Source organism: Ranitomeya imitator, chromosome 3, assembly GCF_032444005.1.
Source record: "Ranitomeya imitator isolate aRanImi1 chromosome 3, aRanImi1.pri, whole genome shotgun sequence".
Taxonomy (NCBI): Eukaryota; Metazoa; Chordata; class Amphibia; order Anura; family Dendrobatidae; genus Ranitomeya; species Ranitomeya imitator.
In genome coordinates, this window is record NC_091284.1 from 158207135 (window position 1) to 158228346 (window position 21212).

Below are 21212 nucleotides of genomic sequence, written 5' to 3' on the forward strand. Positions count from 1 at the left end.
TTTACTATGCCCAGGCAACGCCGGGCTCTTCAGCTAGTCTGTACATACATAACAACATGGATATTACCGCCATATGGCCAGTGGTAAATACCAGCCATACAGAACATGTAAGAGATCACATACAGTTACAGATAATGACAAACCGCTGACGTTCTTTCTGATGGAATCGTTCATTTTTCCCATCTTTTCCATCTGGCCCAGACCGACACAAATTCTCACAGCCAGAACTCATCTGCAGAGAATACAACAAAGACACATTTCACTTCTTATATTCCAGCTATCACATCTATTCCCAACCTGCACAAACCCCTTATCCTGCTGATATCCCAACACTGAGCCGCTGCCGTCATATGTGTCCCTATTACTGCACCTGCTATGTTGTTCTCTGTGCCCTCTAAATTCTAAAGCAACCCACTATAATATAGTAATGCCAGGTGCAAGTGCCCTAGAAAACAGTGCCCATATTTTGCCCTCTAGAAAGTAGTAATGTCCTGTGTGTGCCCCTTTGATAGTAACAGTAACCTGAGTTCCCCTATAACAATAAGTGCCCATTTAATATTGAATAGTACCACCCACACAGTATACTGACCCCTTAGTAGCCTCCAAACTGTTTGATGGCTCCAACACAGTATGATGGCCCCTTCACTGTAATCCCCACACTGTACGATGGCACCCGCACTGTAATCTCCACACTGTATAATGGCCCCCTATATAGCCTCCATATAGTATAATGGACCAGATAGTCCTAAATGTAGTATAATGCACCCCCATAAGCCTCCATATAGTATAATGCACTCCCCATAGGTCTACTATATATTGCATAATGCATCCCCCATAGGCAGACTCTATTGCACAAGGCAGCACCCATAGGCAGACTCAATAGAACAAGGCAGCACCCAAAGGCAGACTCTGTACTATTAGTCAGCATCCCATAGGCAGACCCCATAGTATAAGACAGCACCCACATAGGCAGACCCTGTAATATAAGGCAGCACCCCATAGGCAGACCCTGCGGTATAAGTCAGCACCCCCATAGGCAGACCCTGTCATATAAGGCAGCATCCATATAGGCAGACCCTGTGGTATAAGGCAGAACCACATAGGCAGATCCTGTAGTTTAAGACAGCACCCCTATCGGCAGACCATGTAGTAAAAGGTAGCACCCCATAGGCAGACCCTATAGGCTGACCCTGTAATGTAAGGCAGCACCCCTATAGGCAGAACCTGTAATATAAGGCAGCAACCCTATAGGCATACCCTGTAATATAAGGCAGCACCCCCATAGGCAGATCCTGCAATTTAAGGCAGCACCTCCATATGCAGATCCTGTAGTATAAGACAGCACCCCCATAGGCAGATCCTGTAGTACAAGACAGCATCCCTATAGGCAGACCCTGTAATATAAGGCAGCTCCCCTATAGGCAGACCCTGTAATATAAGGCAGCGCTCCTATAGTCAGACCCTGTAGTATAAGGCAGCAGCCCCATAGGCAGCACCTGTAGTATAAGGCAGCACCCGTAAAAATAAATAAATAAATACTCACCTCTCTTCTTCCGCAACTCTGAGCGTCCGCTCATCTCCTGACAGCGGGCACCGGCTAGTGACATCATCGCGCCCCCTGTCAGTGTTTGCGTTGGTGACATCAGATGCTGAGAGGGACATGATGGGAGAAGTAGCATAGCACTCCTTCTCCCATCAATGCGATCAGCTGTATTGGCTAAATGGCGATAGAGCTGACCTTCCGATGATGAGCGGTGGGCCCACTGCTGGCACCAGGGTTCCCCGCCTGCTCATAGCGGCCAAAGGGCAGAACAGGGAAATCGATTCTCCCTGCTCTGCTGCAGAATGTAACTGTATCAGCTCGCTGTGCGTGCTGATATAGTTACAGTAGCGTAGCTGCGGGTGGGCCCCCTCAGAGCGCGGGGCCCTGGGCGACCACCTCCTCTGCCCCCCGGTAGCTACGCTACTGAACTCAGGTTTTTTATTTTATGCAAGTCTTTCAGCTTTTTCACGTTCATTTATTTCAAATAAAACTGGCATCTCGCACTTCCACCAGATTACAGTTTCCTTCAAAAGAAATGAGAATAAGATGCATGCTAATTAGCTGACGGGAGATACGACACTAACAATACTGGAATGTAGCTCGCACCAGAGATGAGTATAGGATGTTAATATTTTACATGGGGAAATATAATGATTTACAAAAGGTTTCCCGAGTATTGGATAACCCCTTTAATATCTTTCTCAGTTAGTAGAGCAGCAGCATGGAAATCAGTTTAGCTGTGAATCTGGTAATGGAATAAGATAAAACATCTACTAGAAAGCAGCAGCACGGTCTCTCACTGTACCACCATTCTCCTCCCTTCAAAGTAGAGTTTAGTAGCATGGTATCTGTAATTTAATCTCTCAGTAAGCTTTTGATACTTCCTTTTTATGCCAGACCCTTTTTCAACAGTTCACAGTGACTCATGAGTATGAAAGACAGAAGGAGAATGACTTGCTCATAAGTGAAAAAATATTTTTTTCTCTGATAAGGTGTATTATACTGTAAATTGAGATGAGCATATCATAATGTGGAGAATCATGTTAGCATAGAATTACCTGAAACTCTTGCTTTCATGTGAATTCAAACACTTTGAGATTCCATTCACGGTTCTCAAAAAAAAATGAGAGCAGTCAGACATCATTTTGCACTACTGCATGGACTTCCCTATAATGCTCTCTAGTTATGACATTTTGCAGGTTATCATACCTTGCACAGTGGTGGTCAGTATCTGGGTGATCAGAAATCCATTGTTCTCAGTGGCACACATTGTGTACAACAGAGTCGTGTTTTATCTCCTGAGTCAAAGATTACGGCCTGGTTCACATGCTTGGCTGCTCTGTGTTTAGCTGCATACTTCCTCCCTTAAGCTCCGCCTAACACCGCCTACTTCCGCATGTGTCTTGCGTCATCCTGCATACCTATCTTTAACATTGGGTACCCAGGGACATGCGTTGTATGTGGATGCATCCGCATGCGGCGTTTTGATGTGCCTGCCGAACACAACATGTTGCATTTTTCTGCAGTCGATGGGCACATCAAAACGCCGCATGTGGATGCATCCACATACAATGCATGTCCCTGGGTACCCAATGTTAAAGATAGGTATGCAGGATGACTCAGGATGCATGTGGAAGAATGCTTAAGGAAGGAAGTATGCAGCCATACGCAGACCAGCCAATTGCAAGTGTGAACTTAGCTTAAGTGTTTTTATTTGTCAAGTGGTGTAAACAAAAAATAAATATATGAGCATAAGGTAAAAATAGAAATTTTTTTAAATGCTCTTTCTTTCATCGTCCATATCACTTTAAATCTGCTTTTGGTGCACGTACAGTATGTCACATCCATACCAAGACCTGATCCAATAATATCTGCTCCTGACATCAGATGCCATTCATTCATTGTGATGGCTGCACTGGTGATGGAGGAGTTGACGTGGACAGCAGCTCTGCTCAATACAAGCAATAATAAGTCATAGATACTGGTCTGGCTGGAAACTGTGGTTCTGCCAAGTTCAAAAAGTGGGTATTTTGTCTGTCCATCAGCTCAGCTACTGTAATCAGCTCTGTGCTGTGGCCACTAGAGTAATATGCCGCCATACTATTATTATTATTTATTTATTTATATAGCACCAATAATTCCATGGTGCTGTACATGAGAAGGGGTTACATCAAAATACAAATATCACTTACAGTAAACAAAACTAACAATGACAGACTGGTACAGTGGGAAGAGGACCCTGCCCCTGCGGGCTTACATTCTACAGGATTAGGCTGGAGTCACACTCAGCGTAAGACAATACAGTCCGTATATTACGGCCGTAATACGCTGAAAAGTCCCCAAAATAGTGGTCCGTAGCTCCTCCGTAGGCAGGGTGTTTCAGCATTTTTTGCGCATGGCATCTTCCGTATGTAATCCGTATGGCATCCGTACTGCGTGTTTTCTCGCAGGCTTGCAAAACCAACATACGGCTATACAAGGGTAAAAAAAAACAAAACATATATACTGTCTATATATATATATATATATGTCAGTAGACACATATATGTATATATATATTATTACTTCATACAGCGCTAGATTGCTTTAAAGCCGGTAATTCAATTGCCGGCTTTTGCTATCTCCGTCCTAAAACCCGACATGATATGAGACTTGGTTTATATACAGTAAACCATCTCATATCACCTTTTTTTTGCATATTCCACACTACTAATGTTAGTAGTGTGTATGTGCAAAATTTGGCCGTTCTAGCTATTAAATTAAAGGGTTAAATGGCGGAAAAAATTGGCATGCGCTCCCGCGCAATTTTCTCCGCAAGAGTAGTAAAGCCAGTGACTGAGGGCAGATATTAATAGCCTGGAGAGGGTCCATGGTTATTGGCCCCCCTGGCTAAAAACTCCTGCCCCCAGCCACCCCAAAAAAGGCACATCTGGAAGATGCGCCTATTCTGGCACTTGGCCACTCTCTTCCCATTCCCGTGCAAATAAAGAAGACCACATATATGTAGGGAACCATGCTTCCTCATTAAATACTCATGAGCGTTCCAATTGTGGTTAATTTGTGAATTATCCATCAATTTACCATAAATGCTCCATTTGCACGCTGGTAAATATAGAACAATATGAAAAGAGACTCACATATGTGGGTAGATCTCACCGCGGTTTGGAGAACTATTGTCCCATAGTAGAGATTCCCAGGGCGGTGAGATGGAAATGAAGCCTTGACTATGAACAGCGTCTCCCGACGCGTTTCATCCTTGTGGAATCATCAGGGGAGTAGCAAGATCTGCATTCGCCGCTTTACCGGTCTCCCCACTTCTGTGGTATTTGAAGATTCAGACCCACGGCGTGTCAGGAAAACCCTGCCCTTGGTGTGTGACGCGTCTAGGGGTCATGAGAAGTACTTCCGGTATGATTGGAGCGCTCGTCTGGAGTAGTGGACTGCAAACATCACACTGAGGTGGAACGCAAGCGTCCACCTGAGTTGTGATTCCGCGCCCGTCCAGATCTACAGCTTATCGGCCCGATTTATGCAGCGCATTACATGAATGTCTGACTGTATATAACAGGAATTCCTTATGGCCTAAGCATTCAAAATAAGGTGGGTGCAATTCATATCAGCACCGTCTTATACCCCATGTGGCATGATTCAACATTAACTTAAAAAAGGTAATCACTGTGGAGAGCACTAGAAAAAGAAATGGATACATGAAAGGACACGGACGAGAGAGATGGTATGTTCACATATAGGAAGAAAAAGTACAATTATGTAGGCTCCTAGAAAAAAGAGGATCTTGAAAAAATTCAATTATATCCACGGGACACCACTTGGCCTAGCGCACAGATGGAAGAATGTAGAATAAAAGGGGGGGGGGAATTGTGAGAGGGGACCTATTATGCCCTATGAGCATGATCGCCTATTCTTACTGTGCCCTGCCTATCGTGGAGGTTGGCACCCTAGAAGAAACCTGCGCAAACTCAACAAAGGCTGTCCCAAACTGGCTATCCCTATTGACTCTTAACCCTAGAACGCATATTGGGGACCTTTTAGGCCCCATGCTTACATTTTTGCTATTATCTGCAAAATTACTTTAGTTAGAATTTTGAAACTCCAGGTATTCCTCAAGTATGTCGTTGTTGATAATATCCAGCTGTTCATATAATTTTTTTCATAGGCACTTTGGTGTAACAATGCTTGTTTGTTGAAAACTACATCTGTACGAATTGGGGGCCTTTTAGACCCCCGCTATTTCATGTTCTCAGTAGTGTTTGTGTCTCATGTTACTTTATTTGTACTCAGTAATGCTGGTGGAGGGGCCAGGATGTGGATAATAACATGTGAGGATGTCATGTGATTTTTGGAGGGAGTGATAAGGCCATGACATCAGTAATGAGCTGTGTATAGAGTACTGAGGACAGTATACACTGTGAGCTAATTGCTGAAGGACATGTGATAAGATAAGCTGTTGAGAGGAAATCTGATTCATTTTCAGTTTCTGTTTTTAAGAAGCTTGCAAAGGCTAGAGCTTGTGAGCCACAAAAATCCAGAGAATTGTACACCACCTAAAAGTATAAAAGACAAGAGCTGCTGAGGGTGAGAGGAAGAAGGGGGGATATTACACTTACAGTGTGTCACACACAAGCAAAGAGTAGACAATCCTGATTCTGTTCATTGTTTTTTCTTTCAGTTTGCTAACATCTAGTCAGCAATGGCACACTCTTCCTCCAAGTGTCTGACTGACCAAGAGATTGAAGCGATTATGTTTCAAAGCGATGATGAAAGTGAACTATCTTTGTCTGATGAAGAATATCTGCCACCAGCTAATCAAACATCCTCATCCAGTGATTCTTCTGATGATGAAGAAGTGAATCTAGTGGATCCTCAAGAAGTGATAAGCAGAACATCCAAAACGAATGTTTTTTGGGACAGTAATCCTACATTAGTCGGACGATGGTGGGAGAATATTCGTGTAAGAGGCAAACAAAACGATGGCCTGTAGTACTATTTTCAAATATGCTTGATGTAGCAGCCCTAAATTCATTCATTATTTATACAGAAACTCATCCGGAATTTCATGCACAGAGGAAGGACAGGAGATGCATATTCTTGGAGGACCTTTGTCATGAACTTGTAATGCCTCACATGACAGAGCGAAGCGACTTGAAATGCTTGCCAAAGCAAACTAAATAAGCAATGAAACGGTGTGGCATACTGTTTCAGATTATTCCAGAGCCAGGAGAAAGAAAACAAAAGTGTTGTTTCATGTGTCCAAGAAACATAGAGAGGAAAACTGAGCGATATTGTACCACTTGTAAGGAAACTGTTTGCAAAGAACACTCTTCTGAAAAAATAACATGTCAGAATTGTTTGGAAGACTAATATAATAGAAAAGAAAGTTAGAATAAAAATGTAACTGCAGCTAGTTTGCTATAGATTTCTATGCATTTTTGTGTGTTTTCATGTCTTTGTGTGAAATTTCGGAAAAAAAGATTTTTTTGTGTTTTCTGTGAAAAATTATAATTAAAATTTTGTCCACTATTCATATTTTATTGAGCAATTTTGAAATAAACTTGTGAAAGTTATTTAAGTGTGTTTTTCTACATTATGTGCATGGGGGCCTAAAAGGCCCCCAATACGTTAATATGTATATTTTTAACGTCATGCGTCCTAGGGTTAAACAGTGAATAGAAAAGATAAGAAAAATAGATTGAATAAATTCCACAGATTGAGAGTGGTCACTTTCGAATTGTGATAAATCTTTTTAAATCTTTTTTTATTAAAAAGAGGGGGGGGATGTGCATACATATGTTCATATGGAGACTTGTTTCTTTCTTCTCTCCCTGGAAACTGGAATCTGCCTCACGCGGGGGTTGGCAGCCTAAATCCTGCGCAGATGGCGCCCCCACTCATCGGTGGCCATCCCTCAATAGCTGTCCCTTTCAGGTTTTAAATAGGAAAATGCACGAAAAATACATAAAAATGTAATTGGAGGCAATTGTTATAGAAAACAGCTGTAGAGCTGTAGCTCATTCATGCCATGCAGCTGAACCGTTCTAAGAGTAAATATGCATCTACTCTCTTTTTGAAGAATCAATTTGTCCCAATCCCCTCCTCTTGCTGGTGGAGATATCTTATCTATACCAACAAAAGATTTTTGGGGGGATTCCCTTGATGAAAATGGTACGGGGGTTTCTCTTTTGTTGGCAATGTCACAGAGATGTTCTCCAACCCTCTTTCGAAACTCCCTTTTTGTCTTTCCCACATACTCCAAGCCGCATTTTTTTGTATTTGTTTTAAGTCTATGACATTTTTTAATGAACCTATTAAAGGTTAAGTTTTATAGTATTGCTATTGTCTGTTTAATTTTTCTTGGATTACTCACCCAACTTGTTAACAGTAAAAGAAGGTGGGAAGTTTTTATTTCAAATAAAGGACTTTATTCTTGCTGTGTCTTTATTACAAATACTATTGGGCTAGTAATTGGGATGTCTTAAAAATGTCTTCATCATTACTAGTGTTGAGCATTCCGATACCGCAAGTATCGGGTATCGGCCGATACTTGCGGTATCGGAATTCCGATACCGAGATCCGATATTTTTGTGATATCGGGTATCGGTATCGGAAGTGTAAAATAAAGAATTAAAATAAAAAATATTGTTATATTCACCTCTCCGGCGGCCCCTGGACATCAGCGGGAGGATCCGGCGTCCGGCACGGCTTCTTTCTTCAAAATGCGCGCCTTCAGGACCTGTGGTATGACGTCCCGGCTTCTGATTGGTCGCGTGCCGCCCATGTGACCGCCACGCGACCAATCAGAAGCCGCGACGTCATTCCTCAGCTAAAGTCCTAGAATGAGCGCCTTTTAGGACCTGAGGAATGACGTTGCGGCTTCTGATTGGTCGCGTGGCGGTCACATGGGCGGCACGCGACCAATCCGAAGCCGGGACGTCATTCCACAGGTCCTGAAGGCGCGCATTTTGAAGAAAGAAGCCGTGCCGGACGCCGGATCCTCCCGCTGATGTCCAGGGGCCGCCGGAGAGGTGAATATAACAATATTTTTTATTTTAATTCTTTATTTTACACTTTAATATGGATCCCAGGGCCTGAAGGAGAGTTTCCTCTCCTTCAGACCCTGGGATCCATGAGGATACATTCCGATACTTGATGTCCCATTGACTTGTATTGGTATCGGATATCGGTATCGGCGATATCCGATATTTTTCGGGTATCGGCCGATACTATCCGATACCGATACTTTCAAGTATCGGACGGTATCGCTCAACACTAATCATTACTAATCAATGGGCTTGATGCCAGCTGACATTACAAAGCTATCAACTATTACACCATTTGCCACTGCTTCAGGGCAAGTAGGAAAAGACAGGCAAAGTTTCAGAATTGGTGCATCAAATAGATGTGCCTTTACTTGGGCTTCTGCAGGCTGCTATTTTTAGGCTGGTGGACAATATCTTGGCCCCTTACCAGCCTGAAAATACCAGCCCCCAGCGGCTTGCTTTAGATTGGTTGATTATCAAAAATTTAATTTAAAAAATGTGTGGGGACCCCTCTATTTTTGATAATCAGCCAAAATTAAGGCAGTACGGTGGCTCAGTGATTAGCACTGCAGCCTTGCAGCGCTGGAGTCCTGGATTCAAATCCCACAAAGGACAATATCTGCAAAGAGTTTGTATGTTTTCCCGGTGTTTGTGTGGGTTTCCTCCGGGCACTCCAGTTTCCTCACACATTTCAAAGACATACTGATAGGGAATTTAGATTGTGAGCCCCATCAGAGACAGCGATGATAATGTGTGCAAACTGTAAAGCACTGCGGAATACGTTGGCACTATATAAATAAAATAATAATATTTTGATAAGATAATACTGACAGCTGAGGGCTGTAGCCTGCAGCTGTCAGTTTTACCTGCGTTTGTTGTCAAAAATAGAGAGGATCCCATGTCATTTTTTTATTTATTGATCAGGCCAGAATGTGAATCCTCCCATCATTGTACACTGAAAGCATGAATGGTAGAGACATGTGCACTACTGGTGGTGGTGCAAAGGTAGGTTCCCACACCTTACAGTATAAATAAAGAGAAACCTTGCGCTCAACTTATGCTCTTTGTGAATTTAATGTAGTACCCAAATAAACGTTTCGGTCCAACACATCGGACCTTCATCAGTTACGTACTGTGTGTGAAATAACGAAGGGAGACAAGAAAATGTCTCTGGGCACACCAAGAGAGCGGCGTCTGAGTAACAAATAGGGGAAAAGATAAGTTCCACTTATGCAGCAGAGAGGTGTAGTGTGCCTGGAAAAGACGCGGAGTCCTCCGCTCGTCTGTACACTGAAAGCAGGCAGATGGTGATGAGAGTGGTACTCTCATCAGCCGATGCCTGTCAAAGGCGGTAACCAATTTATCGCCTGTCACTAGTGTTGAGCGATACCGTCCGATACTTGAAAGTATCGGTATCGGATAGTGTCGGCCGATACCCAAAAAATATCGGATATCGCCGATACCGATATCCGATACCAATACAAGTCAATGAGACATCAAGTATCGGAAGGTATTCTCATGGTTCCCAGGGTCTGAAGGAGAGGAAACTCTCCTTCAGGCCCTGGGATCCATAGGGATGTGTAAAATAAAGAATTAAAATAAAAAATATTGATATGCTCACCTCTCCGGCCGCCCCTGGACTTCACGCTGGTAACCGGCCGGCTTCTTTGTTTAAAATGAGCGCCTTCAGGACCTGCGAATGATGTCATGGCTTCTGATTGGTCGCGTGCCGCCCATGTGACCGGCACGCGACCAATCAGAAGCCGCGACGTCATTCGCAGGTCCTTAATTCCTAGAATTAGGAGTTTTGTGAATGAGAATGATGTCGCGGCTTCTGATTGGTCGCGTGCCGGTCACATGGGCGGCACGCGACCAATCAGAAGCCGCGACGTCATTCGCAGGTCCTGAAGGCGCTCATTTTAAACAAAGAAGCCGGCCGGTTACCAGCGTGATGTCCAGGGGCCGCCGGAGAGGTGAGCATATCAATATTTTTTATTTTAATTCTTTATTTTACACATCCCTATTGATCCGATACCGATACCCGATGTTAGGGGTCGAGTTCCCGCTTCTGCACTGGGGGAATCTCGAGCCACTTCCGCTGCGGTCTCCCATTCTTGTCCAGCCGCAGTGGAGCCTGCTCAGCAAGGACGTCGGTCCCAGCGTCTTGCTCATTCTCACTCTGTTCAGAGAGTTAGTGCTGCTTCTCCAGTCTCTGCCATTAAAGTCAGTACTGGTCAGCAGCGAGCGGACTTCTCTGGGACTAAGTCCTTGTCTGCATGTACTGAGCATGCCCAGCGTAAGGTCTCCCGTTGGAGATCGAGGGTCATGTGCTCAGGCTCTGCAGCACATTCCATTGGTCCTCTTGGCAGGTCCTAGAAGGGCAAAAGTGCTGTGGCCACTTCCTGTGCTGCTCCTATATAAACTGCGCATGACCGCACGGCCATGCGCTAGTATTGTCTAACAATTGTTGATGTGTGTATGTTGTGAGTGCAAGTCGTCCTTTGAAATCCCTTCCCTATTGAATGTCTGTTCGCGGAAGGTGTATGGCTGCTACCTAGCGCCCGACTTAGCCTACAGCACTAGACACACATCTCAGCGTCCTGTAGCTGTGCCTGCCAGTACGGCGCCGTGCGCCTGCCTTGCGCTTTCCATACCCGAGTCTGGGTGGTTAGTGGCGTCCGTTAGTGCGGCATCGCTCGCACTCTTGTGCACTTATACTTCTTAAAGTTCTCTACACACCCAGTTGCGGTGTTACGCCAGCAAGGGTCTAATCGGGCTCCAATCCCTTCTGGGGTTAAGTCCGCTGACCACTTGCTCGCGCACTAGTGCGGTACTGCGGTCCTGTGGATTAACAGGATCGCTTTCTTCACGCTGGGTGAGGTTTAACCCACGCGTGTATCCTTTAGTGTACCGCCATATTGTCCGTCTTGCTAGCTGCAGGGTCTTTTACCTGCACGGTGGACCTCGGACTGCGAACGCACCTAGTTTCGTACCATCTATACATGGTGCGTTCCGCCAGTCCCTAACACCCGATACCACAAAAGTATCGGATCTCGGTATCGGAATTCCGATACCGCAAGTATCGGCCGATACCCGATACTTGCGGTATCGGAATGCTCAACACTACCTGTCACAGTTTCTAGCTCACACGCTCTCTTTTGTGTGACAGCGTAGGAACCGCAGTGCTCTGACTGGAGGTAATGAACTTACCCACTATCTGGTACTTTGTGCCTCTAGAGCACTGTAACTTAGGTCTAATGTTCATTCTAGGCTAAGACTTACAGCCTCGAGTAGGCCGCAGGGTATGCACAGAGAACTACAGGGCCTGTTCATGACTGGAGTTCTAAAGTAAATACTGGGCCCCAGATGCAACATGATAAAAGTGCAGAGGACCAGAAAACAGGCAGGAAGAAGTTATGACAACTGGAAAGTTCAGCAATTTAGCTCCAATCCTTTTTCCTGGGTTGAACCTGTCTCAGGCCTACTCTTGATATTTAAGTTATCTAAGTAGAACATCCTTTTAGTCTGTGAAACTTTCACAGACTATGCATGTATTGATATATCCTAGTGTTAAGCTTGCTACTAAGACAGCCTGGGTTCATATATTTAAGGTGATTTTCTTGTAACATTTGTTGTACTACCTTCAGTGTAATCCTTATATAAATTGCCTTAATTTGCATTTATGTCCCTACTTAAATTTTAACTTTCTAGTATCTTTCAATAAACTTTGTTATTTTATGGCATTGGCTTCCTTAAATCTTGTTTTTGGTTTATACATTTATGAAAGTGCCACTAATCTAAGCTGCCTAGGGGTTTATACTGTGGACAAGTTAGAGAGAAGTGAGGCATATACTGATGGTTTTAAGATGATAAAAAGATAAGTTTAGTGAATTTGATTCACAGGTTCATTATTTAGCACATATATTAACCCCATAGTGGCAGAGCCATTTTGGTACTTAATGACCAAGCCAATTTTTATAATTCTGACCATTGTCACTTTATGAGGTTATAGCTCCGGAACGCTTCAACATATTCCACTGATTCTGAGAATTAATTTTCAAGATATATTGTAATTCATGAGAGTCATAAACTTTCTTCTATATAACTGGCGTTTATTTATGAAAAGATGGCAATTTGGCAAAAATTTTGAAAATTTTGAAATTTTCAAACTTTTAATTTTTGTACCCTAAAATCAGCGAGTGGTGTCACACAAAATAGTTAATAAATAACATTTCCCACATTTCAACTTTATATCGGCACAATTTTGGAAACATAATTTGTTTGTTAGGACGTAATAAGGGTCAAAATTTGACAAGCGATTTCTCATTTTTCCAACAAAATCTGCAAAACCAGAATATAACAGAAAATACCCAAAAGTGACACCAATATAAACGCTGCACCCCTCAACATGTGCAAAATCACATTCAAGAAATTTATTAACCCTTCAGGTGCTTCCCAAGAACTAAAGCAATGTGGAAGGAAAATAACATTTTACTTTTTTCGCTAAAAATTACTTTGGAACCAATTTTTTTTCCATAAGGGTATCAGGAGAAAGTGAACCACAAAATTTGTTTTACAATTTCTCCTGATTACACCAATACCCCATATGTGGTGGAAAGCAACTGGTTGGGCACATAGCAGTGCTGAAAAGGGAGGTTGCATGTTTGACTTTTTGAACGCAAAATTGGCTGGAATCAATGGTGGGTGCCATGTCCCATTTGGAGACCCCCTGATTTACCTAAATAGTGGAAACCCCCCAATTATAACTCCAACCCTAACCCCAACACCCCCCTAACCCTAATCCCAAACCTAGCCATAACCCTAACCACAATAATAACCTCAACACACCCCTAATCCTAATCTCAAAGCTAACCATAACCTTAACCACTACCCTAACCACAACCCTAACCCTAGCCCAACCTTAACCCTAGCCCAAACCTAACCCTAGCCCAACCCTAACCCTAGCTCTAGCCAATACCATGACACTAGCCCAACCCTTACCCTATCCCAGCCTTTACCCTAGCCCAACCCTAACTTAAGCACTAAAAAAAGAAAAGACACTGCTGGAAATATGCACACCACGGCTACTGTTATCATATAAAGAAATCCACTTTATTAGCACACAACAATTATTAAAACATCTACCTCCGGCGTCCACGGTGATTGCGGCTCTCTCTGGGCTCCTGCTTCTGGGATTGATTGCACCGGCTGGCACCGGTAGGCTATTAGGCATGGGACCTTTGTATATGAATTCACGGATTGGACACATGCTGCTCACTTCCCATGACGAAGCCTCATTTTGGGGGCGATACGCGTGGGGTCATGTCCTGCCATCCACCCTCGGACCTCTGATCCTGGTCATTTTTCATTCAACTAGGCCATATTGGGTAATATATCCTCCTTTTCCTACTGATTTCTTACCATGGATTGTTCCTCTATATAAGCGCTGAGGGTGTTGTTCCACCGGTTATTAGACTGGTGATTTAGGTTCTTTTTCCTTGTTATAGGGCACTTACCCGGTGGCCTTTAGTAATACTCTATTGAATTTTGTCATTGAGGAATCTTTATTTGGATAGGAGTTTGATTTGCCCTATGAGCCATGATTTAAGGGGTATATCCTATAACTACGCATGAATATATGTGGTGTTATTATTATAGACTTGGTCATATATTGGAGTGTGATGTCATTTACCCAGGATGGGGACGGTTGTATGGTTATTTTAATTATGTTTTAATAATTGTTGTGTGCTAATAAAGTGGATTTCTTTATATTATAACAGTTGCGGTGGTGTGCATATTTCCAGCAGTCTTTTCTTTTTTTAGTGCTAATTGTAATTCCTCTAGTTGCACCCCTGCTTTAATATTTTCTACATGGCAGTGCGCCTGGTTCTTCCATATCAATCTTAACTTTAGTCGAACCCTAACCCTAGCTCTAGCCCTAACCCTAACCTCTACCCTAATGGAAAAATGGAAATAAATACTTTTTTATTTTATTATTTTTTACTTGACTAAGGTGGTGATGAGGGGGTTTGATATACAATTTTTTATTTTGATCAATGTGATAGGGATTTTTACAGTGATGAAAATAAACCAATAGGAAAAATTTCCTATTGTTGCTACCCCAGTAGCTGAGACTCCTGAGAATTTCTGATGCTTTTTGGCACTATCCACTTCTTTCTCAGTACCATTAGAAAGTGGCGCTGAGATATAATTACCCATAAACCCGTCCCAACCTGTGATGCCATGTAGGCGTCATGAAAGTTGGTGCCAATCCGACCTGTGACGCCTATGTGGTGTTTTGACAGGATCGCGTTCCCTTCCGTTCTGTCCACTGCTGCCCTCCTCTCCCCTCCGCCTGCCCCCGGCCTCTCCTCCACCCCCCTCGCTGTCTGATCCCACCCCCCATTCTTACCGAGTTCCGGTGTCCCGGTGTCTGTCCATCTTCAGCGATGGGTGCCGCCATCTTCCAAATTGGCAGGCGCATGTGCATTGAGCCCGCCGAATCTGACGGCCGGCAGATTCATTCCAGGTACATTTTGATCACTGTGATAGAACCTGTCACAGTGATCAAAATAAAAAAAATAGTAAATAACGCCCCCCTTCATCACACCCATAGGTAGGGAAAATAATGAAATAAAGAAAATATATTTATTTTTATGTTTCCACTAGGGTTAGGGTTATGGTTGCAATTAGGATTAGGGTTAGAATTAGGGTAAGGGTTATGGTTGCAAATAGGGTTATTATGGGTTAGAATTAGAGTTAGGGTTGCACTTAGCGTTAGGGTTAGAATTAAGGTACCTTCACACTGAACAACTTAACAACGATATCGCTAGCGATCTGTGATGCAGCAGCGATCTGGATCCTGCTGTGACATCGTTGGTCGGAGCAGAAAGGCCAGAACTTTATTTAGTCGCTGCATCTCCTGCAGACATCGCTGAATCGGCGTGTGTGACTCCGATTCAGCGATGTCTTCACTGGTAACCAGGGTAAACATCGGGTTACTAAGCGTAGGGCCGCACTTATTAACCCGATGTTTACCCTGGTTACCAGTGTAAATGTAAAAAAAAACAAACACTACATACTTACATTCCGGTGTCTGTCGCGTCCCCCGGCGTTCTGCTTCCCTGCACTGTGTCAGCGCCGGCTGGCCGTAAAGCAGTGCACAGCGGTGACGTCACCGCTCTGCTTTACGGCTGGCGCTTACACAGTGGAGGGAAGCAGAACGCCGGGGGATGCGACAGACACCTGAATGTAAGTATGTAGTGTTTTTTTTTTTTTACATTTACACTGGTAACCAGGGTAAACATCGGGTTATTAAGCGCGGCCCTGCACTTAGTAACCCAATGTTTACCCTGGTTACCCGGGGACTTCGGCATCATTGGTCGCTGGAGAGCTGTCTGTGTGACAGCTCTCCAGCGACCACACAGTGACGCTGCAGCGATCGGCATCGTTGTCTGGATCGCTGCAGCGTCACTAAATGTGACGGTACCTTTAGGGTTAGGGTTGCAATAATGGTTAGGGTTAGAATTAGGGTTAGATTTGCAATTAGGGGTAGGGTGAGGGTTGCAATTAGGGTTAGTGTTAGATTTAGGGTTAAGGTTAGAATTAGGGTTAGAATTAGGGTTAGGGTTAGAATTAGGCTATGTGCACATGGTGCGGATTGGCCACTTTGGATTTGTGGCAGTTTTCCATCACATTTACAATACCATGTAAACCTATGGAAAACCAAATCCGCTGTGCCCATGGTGCGGAAAATACCGTTCAAAAACGCTGCATTGTATTTTCTGCAGCATGACAATTCTTTGTGCAGATTCCGCAGCGTTTTACACCTGTTCCTCAATAGGAATCAGCAGGTGAAATCCGCACAAAAAACACTGGAAATCCGCAGTAAATCCGAAAGTAAAACGCAGTGCTTTTTGCCTGTGGATTTTTCAAAAATGGTGTTTAAAAATTGTCACAAGAAACAGCAACATGGGCATATAGCCTTAGGGTTAAGGTTGGAACTAGAGTTAGGGTTGGAATTAGGGTTAGGGTTGGAGTTAAGTTAAGATTAGGGTTAGGGGTGTGTTGGGGTATGGGTTAGGCTTGTGGTTAGGGTTATAGTTAGGGTTGGGATTACAGTTATGGTTAGAGTTGGGATTAGAGTTAGGGGTGTGTTGTGGTTAGTGTTGGAGTTAGAATGGAGGGGTTTCCACTGTTTAGGCACATCAGGGCGTCTCCAATCGCGACATGGCGCCACCATTGATTCCAGCCAATCTTGCATTCAAAATGTCAAATGGTGCTCCCTCCCTTCCGAGCCCCAACGTGCACCCAAACAGTGGTTTACCCAAACAAATGGGGCATAGGCGTACTCAGGAAAATTTGTACAACAACTGTTGGGGTCCAATTTCTCCTGTTACCCTTGTGAAAATAAAAAATTGAGGGCTAAAATATATTTTTTGAGGAAAGAAAAATGATTTTTTTATTTTCATGGCTCTGCGTTATAAAATTCTGTGAAGCACTTAGGGGTTTCAAGTGCTCACTAAACATCTAGATAAGTTACTTGAGCGGTCTAGTTTCCAAAATGTGGTCACTTGTGGTGGTTTTCTACTATCTAGGTACATCATGGGCTCTGCAAACGCAACATTACATCCGCAGACCATTCCATCAAAGTCTGCATTTCAAAACATCACTACTTCCCTTCCGAGCCCCGACGTGTCCCCAAACAGTGGTTCCCCCCATATATGGGGCATCAGCGTACTCAGGACAAACTGGACCACCATTTAGGTTCAGTTTCTCCTGTTAACCTTGTGAAAATAAAAAATTGCGGGCTAAAAAATCATTTTTGAGGAAAAACATTTTTTTTCTTTTCACCGCTCTGCGTTATAAACTTCTGAGAACCACTTGAGGGTTCAAAGTGCGCAAAACTCATCCAAATAAGTTTCTTGAGAGCTCAAGTTTCCAAAATGGGGTCACTTGTAGGGGGTTTCTACTGTTTAGGCACATCAGGAGCTCTGCAAATGTAACATGATACCCGCAGACCATTTCCTCTAAGTCTGCATTTCAAAACATCACTACTTCCCTTCCGAGCTCTGCCATGTGCCCAAACAGTGGTTCCCCCAAGTTTTGGGGTATCGGCCTACTCAGGACAACCTGGACAACAACTGTTGGGGTCCAATATCTCCTTTTACCCTTGTGAAAATAAAAAATTGAGGGCTAAAATATATTTTTGGAAGAAAGAAAAATTGTTTTTTGTGTTCACGGCTCTGCATTATAAACTTCTGTGAAGCACTTGGGAGTTCAAAGTGCTCACCACACATCTATATAAGTTCCTTTGGGGGTCTAGTTTTCAAAATGGTGTCACTTGTGGGGGGGTTTCAATGTTTAGGCACATCAGGGGCTCTGCAAACGCATCGTGACGCCCGCAGAGCATTCCATCAAAGTCTGCATTTCAAAACATCACTACTTCTCTTCTAAGCACTGCCATGTGCCCAAACATTGGTTTACAACCACATATGGGGTATCAGCGTACTCAGGGCAAACTGGACAACAACTCTTGGGGTCCAATTTCTCCTGTTACTCTTGTGAAAATAAAAAATTCAAGGCTAAAAATAATTTTTGAGGAAAGAATAATTATTTTTTATTTTCATGACTCTGCGTTATAAACTTCTGTGAGGCATTTGGGCATTTAAAGTGCTCACCACACATCTAGATAAGTACCATAGGGGGTCTAGTTTCCAAAATGGTGTCACTTGTGGGGGAGCTTCATTGTTTAAGCACACAGGGGCTCTCCAAACATGACATGGTGTCTGCTAACTATTGGAGCTAGTTTTTCATTCAAAAAGTCAAATGGCGCTCCTTCCCTTCTGATCCTTGCCGTGTGCCCAAACAATGGTTTACCCCCACATGTGAGGTATCGGTGTACTCAGGAGAAATTGGCCGACAAATTTTAAGAACATTTTCATTATGTAGCTAGTGTTGAGCATTCCGATACTGCAAATATCGGGTATCGGCCGATATTCGCAGTATCGGAATTCCGAAACTGAGTTCCGATACTTTTGCAATATCGGATAGCAAAATCGGCAGTTCCCATAATGCAATGAGCCAGTTTGATTTAATTCAGCCAATGAGAAATCATTAGAAGTGTGGGCACATCCTATTCTGAATGTTAGGCATGTAACTACTGGCATGGCTGTGATTGGTTGCTGAAATGATGTCATGATGCACTATAAAAGCCGTTGCCGCCATTTTGGGTTCACTCTGCTGTGAATTCAGTTAGGGACAGGATGCTGCTGTTCTGAAAGAGGAATAGTTTGAGATAGCGATTTGCTTCATTGTGCTTTACCCAGGCTAATTTAGCAACCGCTGTGTGAGAACCTTGTTTTTACCTTGCAGCGCTGTTCACAGCTGTCTGCAAGGTCTCTATGTGAGTGTAGCTCACGCTGTAGTCTGTTCTGCAGCCACAGCTGGTTGTAGTCAGCTCAGCGTGCGTCACTGACTCATACTGTTCCATTGTCCTTTCTTCAATTAGTGCTGCCTGCTGCACATTTTTCCTGATTTATCCTATTAGTGGGTTTCCATCCATATCCTGCTAGATTGTGGAAAAACACTATATAGGAGTACATAGAGGAGCTTTTTTTGGCCTTGCAGCGCTGTTCACAGCTGTCTGCAAGGTCTCTGTGTGAGTGCAGCTCATGCTGTAGTCTGTTCTCCAGCCACAGCTGGTTGTAGTCAGCTCATCGTGCGTCACTGCCTCATACTGTTCCATTTTCCTTTTTTCAATTAATGCTGCATGCTGCACATTTTTCCTGATTTATCCTATTAGTGGGTTTCCATCCATATCCTGCTAGATTGCGGAAAAACACTATATAGGAGTCCATAGAGGAGCCTTTCTGCAGCCTTGTGCCCTGCAGCCCCAGCCAGATTAGTATTAGCCTATTTTCTGGAGCCTCATCTATTGCATTGTAGGTTACCTTCCTTCATTATAATCGCTACAAAAAGTTTGTGATACTATCGGTTTTATATCTTTGGGCACATCCAGTGTCTTTTTGTGAAAAAAACAAAAAGTTAATAACGTTCACCAAACACTCCACTTTACAGTTATGTAGGCCACATTAGCTCTTATTAAAGTCTAGTCCACACTTTGTAAAATTAATGTTTTTTATACCTGTTAGCAGCTATTCAGGAATAAGCACACTAAGCCCTTAGTACTTTTCTGCCTATCTTTATCGGTCTACCAAGATGAAGAAGGCAGGGAGTAAGGCACGTGATCGTCGGCATGGAGTTTCTGCAGGAATAGGTCATGGGGATTCTGTGCCTGCTGCGGGCACTGGTGACTCATCATCCCCCAGTTTTACCTGGGAACAGTACTTTATGCGCAGCTTTGTAGGAGCTCACCGTACCCCACTGCTGCGGGACGAACAACTTGAAGTCATTGGCAGATGGATTGCAGCTAACGCATTGACTTCAATTAGTGCCACATCCTCTCAGGCACAGAGCACTGAAGCGCACCAATCTGTCTCTTCACCACCTGCCAAATTGCCCAGGCAGTCAGAGAGCCCAAGACAGGAGCCATCTATACTTCTGTTCTCTGAATCTCTTGGCTTGGAAAGAGGGGGCCAGCCAAGAAGCATTCAAGAAACTGAAGAAGAGGCTGTATGCAGTGATGCGCAACTGCTTTGTCTCTCTGAATCTGAAGAGGCAGGTGGGCCAGTGCGTTCGGTCAGCACACCTCAGTACACATCTGATGATGAGACTCAGGTGCCACTTTCTGGTGCGTACTGTGCTGCCGAGACTACCCAGGAGAAGCGGTTGTTGGAAGAGGGTAGTGTAGATGATGAGGCCATTGACCCATCACGGCGTGAGGTACAGGAAGGTGGTGGGAGCAGCTCTGACGAAGAGATTCCCCGAATGGCCCAAAAAGGAGGGGGAGGGAGGGGGAAGACTGTGTTGCCTGTAGCCTCCACTTTGACATGCATTATGAGCATGCCTCTTCCAAAACCCCAAATGGGCGCTCCCAAGACTTGCAGTGCCTGGTCCTTTTTTGACACAGTTGCAGATGACATTTGATTTGTTAAATGCAAGCTGTGTAATCAGAAAGTCAAAAGAGGGAAAAGGGTCAGCAACCTCAATACCACAAACATGTGGAAACATGTGCGGACCAAGCACGTGGTGGAGTTACAAAAACACACTGAAGACCTAGGCCAACCTACAGCGGCACCTATCACCTCTTCAGCTGGTGTTGTAGCCTCCTCCTCCAGATCACACACAGCTGGTTCGACTCCCTCACAGGATCGCCATTGAAGAACCTCTGGCACTGTTGTACAGAGACCCAGTGTAATTCCACCCAGAGCACCACGTTCCCTGTCATCCTCACACTCCCAGCCCAGTCTACAGCCATTGGTAGCATAGGCATGGGAGAAAAGGCGGACACTCTTGGCAAACCACCCCCGAGCACAGGCTCTGAATGCTGGCATTGCAAAACTACTGTCCCTTGAAAAGCTCTCATTCAGGCTGGTGGAGACTGACACCTTCCTTAACTTCATGGCATTGGCAGCAATCCCACAATACAACGTGCCCAGCCGCTCTTGTTTCAGCAGGCAAGCACTCCCTGCCCTGCAAAAGCATGTGGAGGG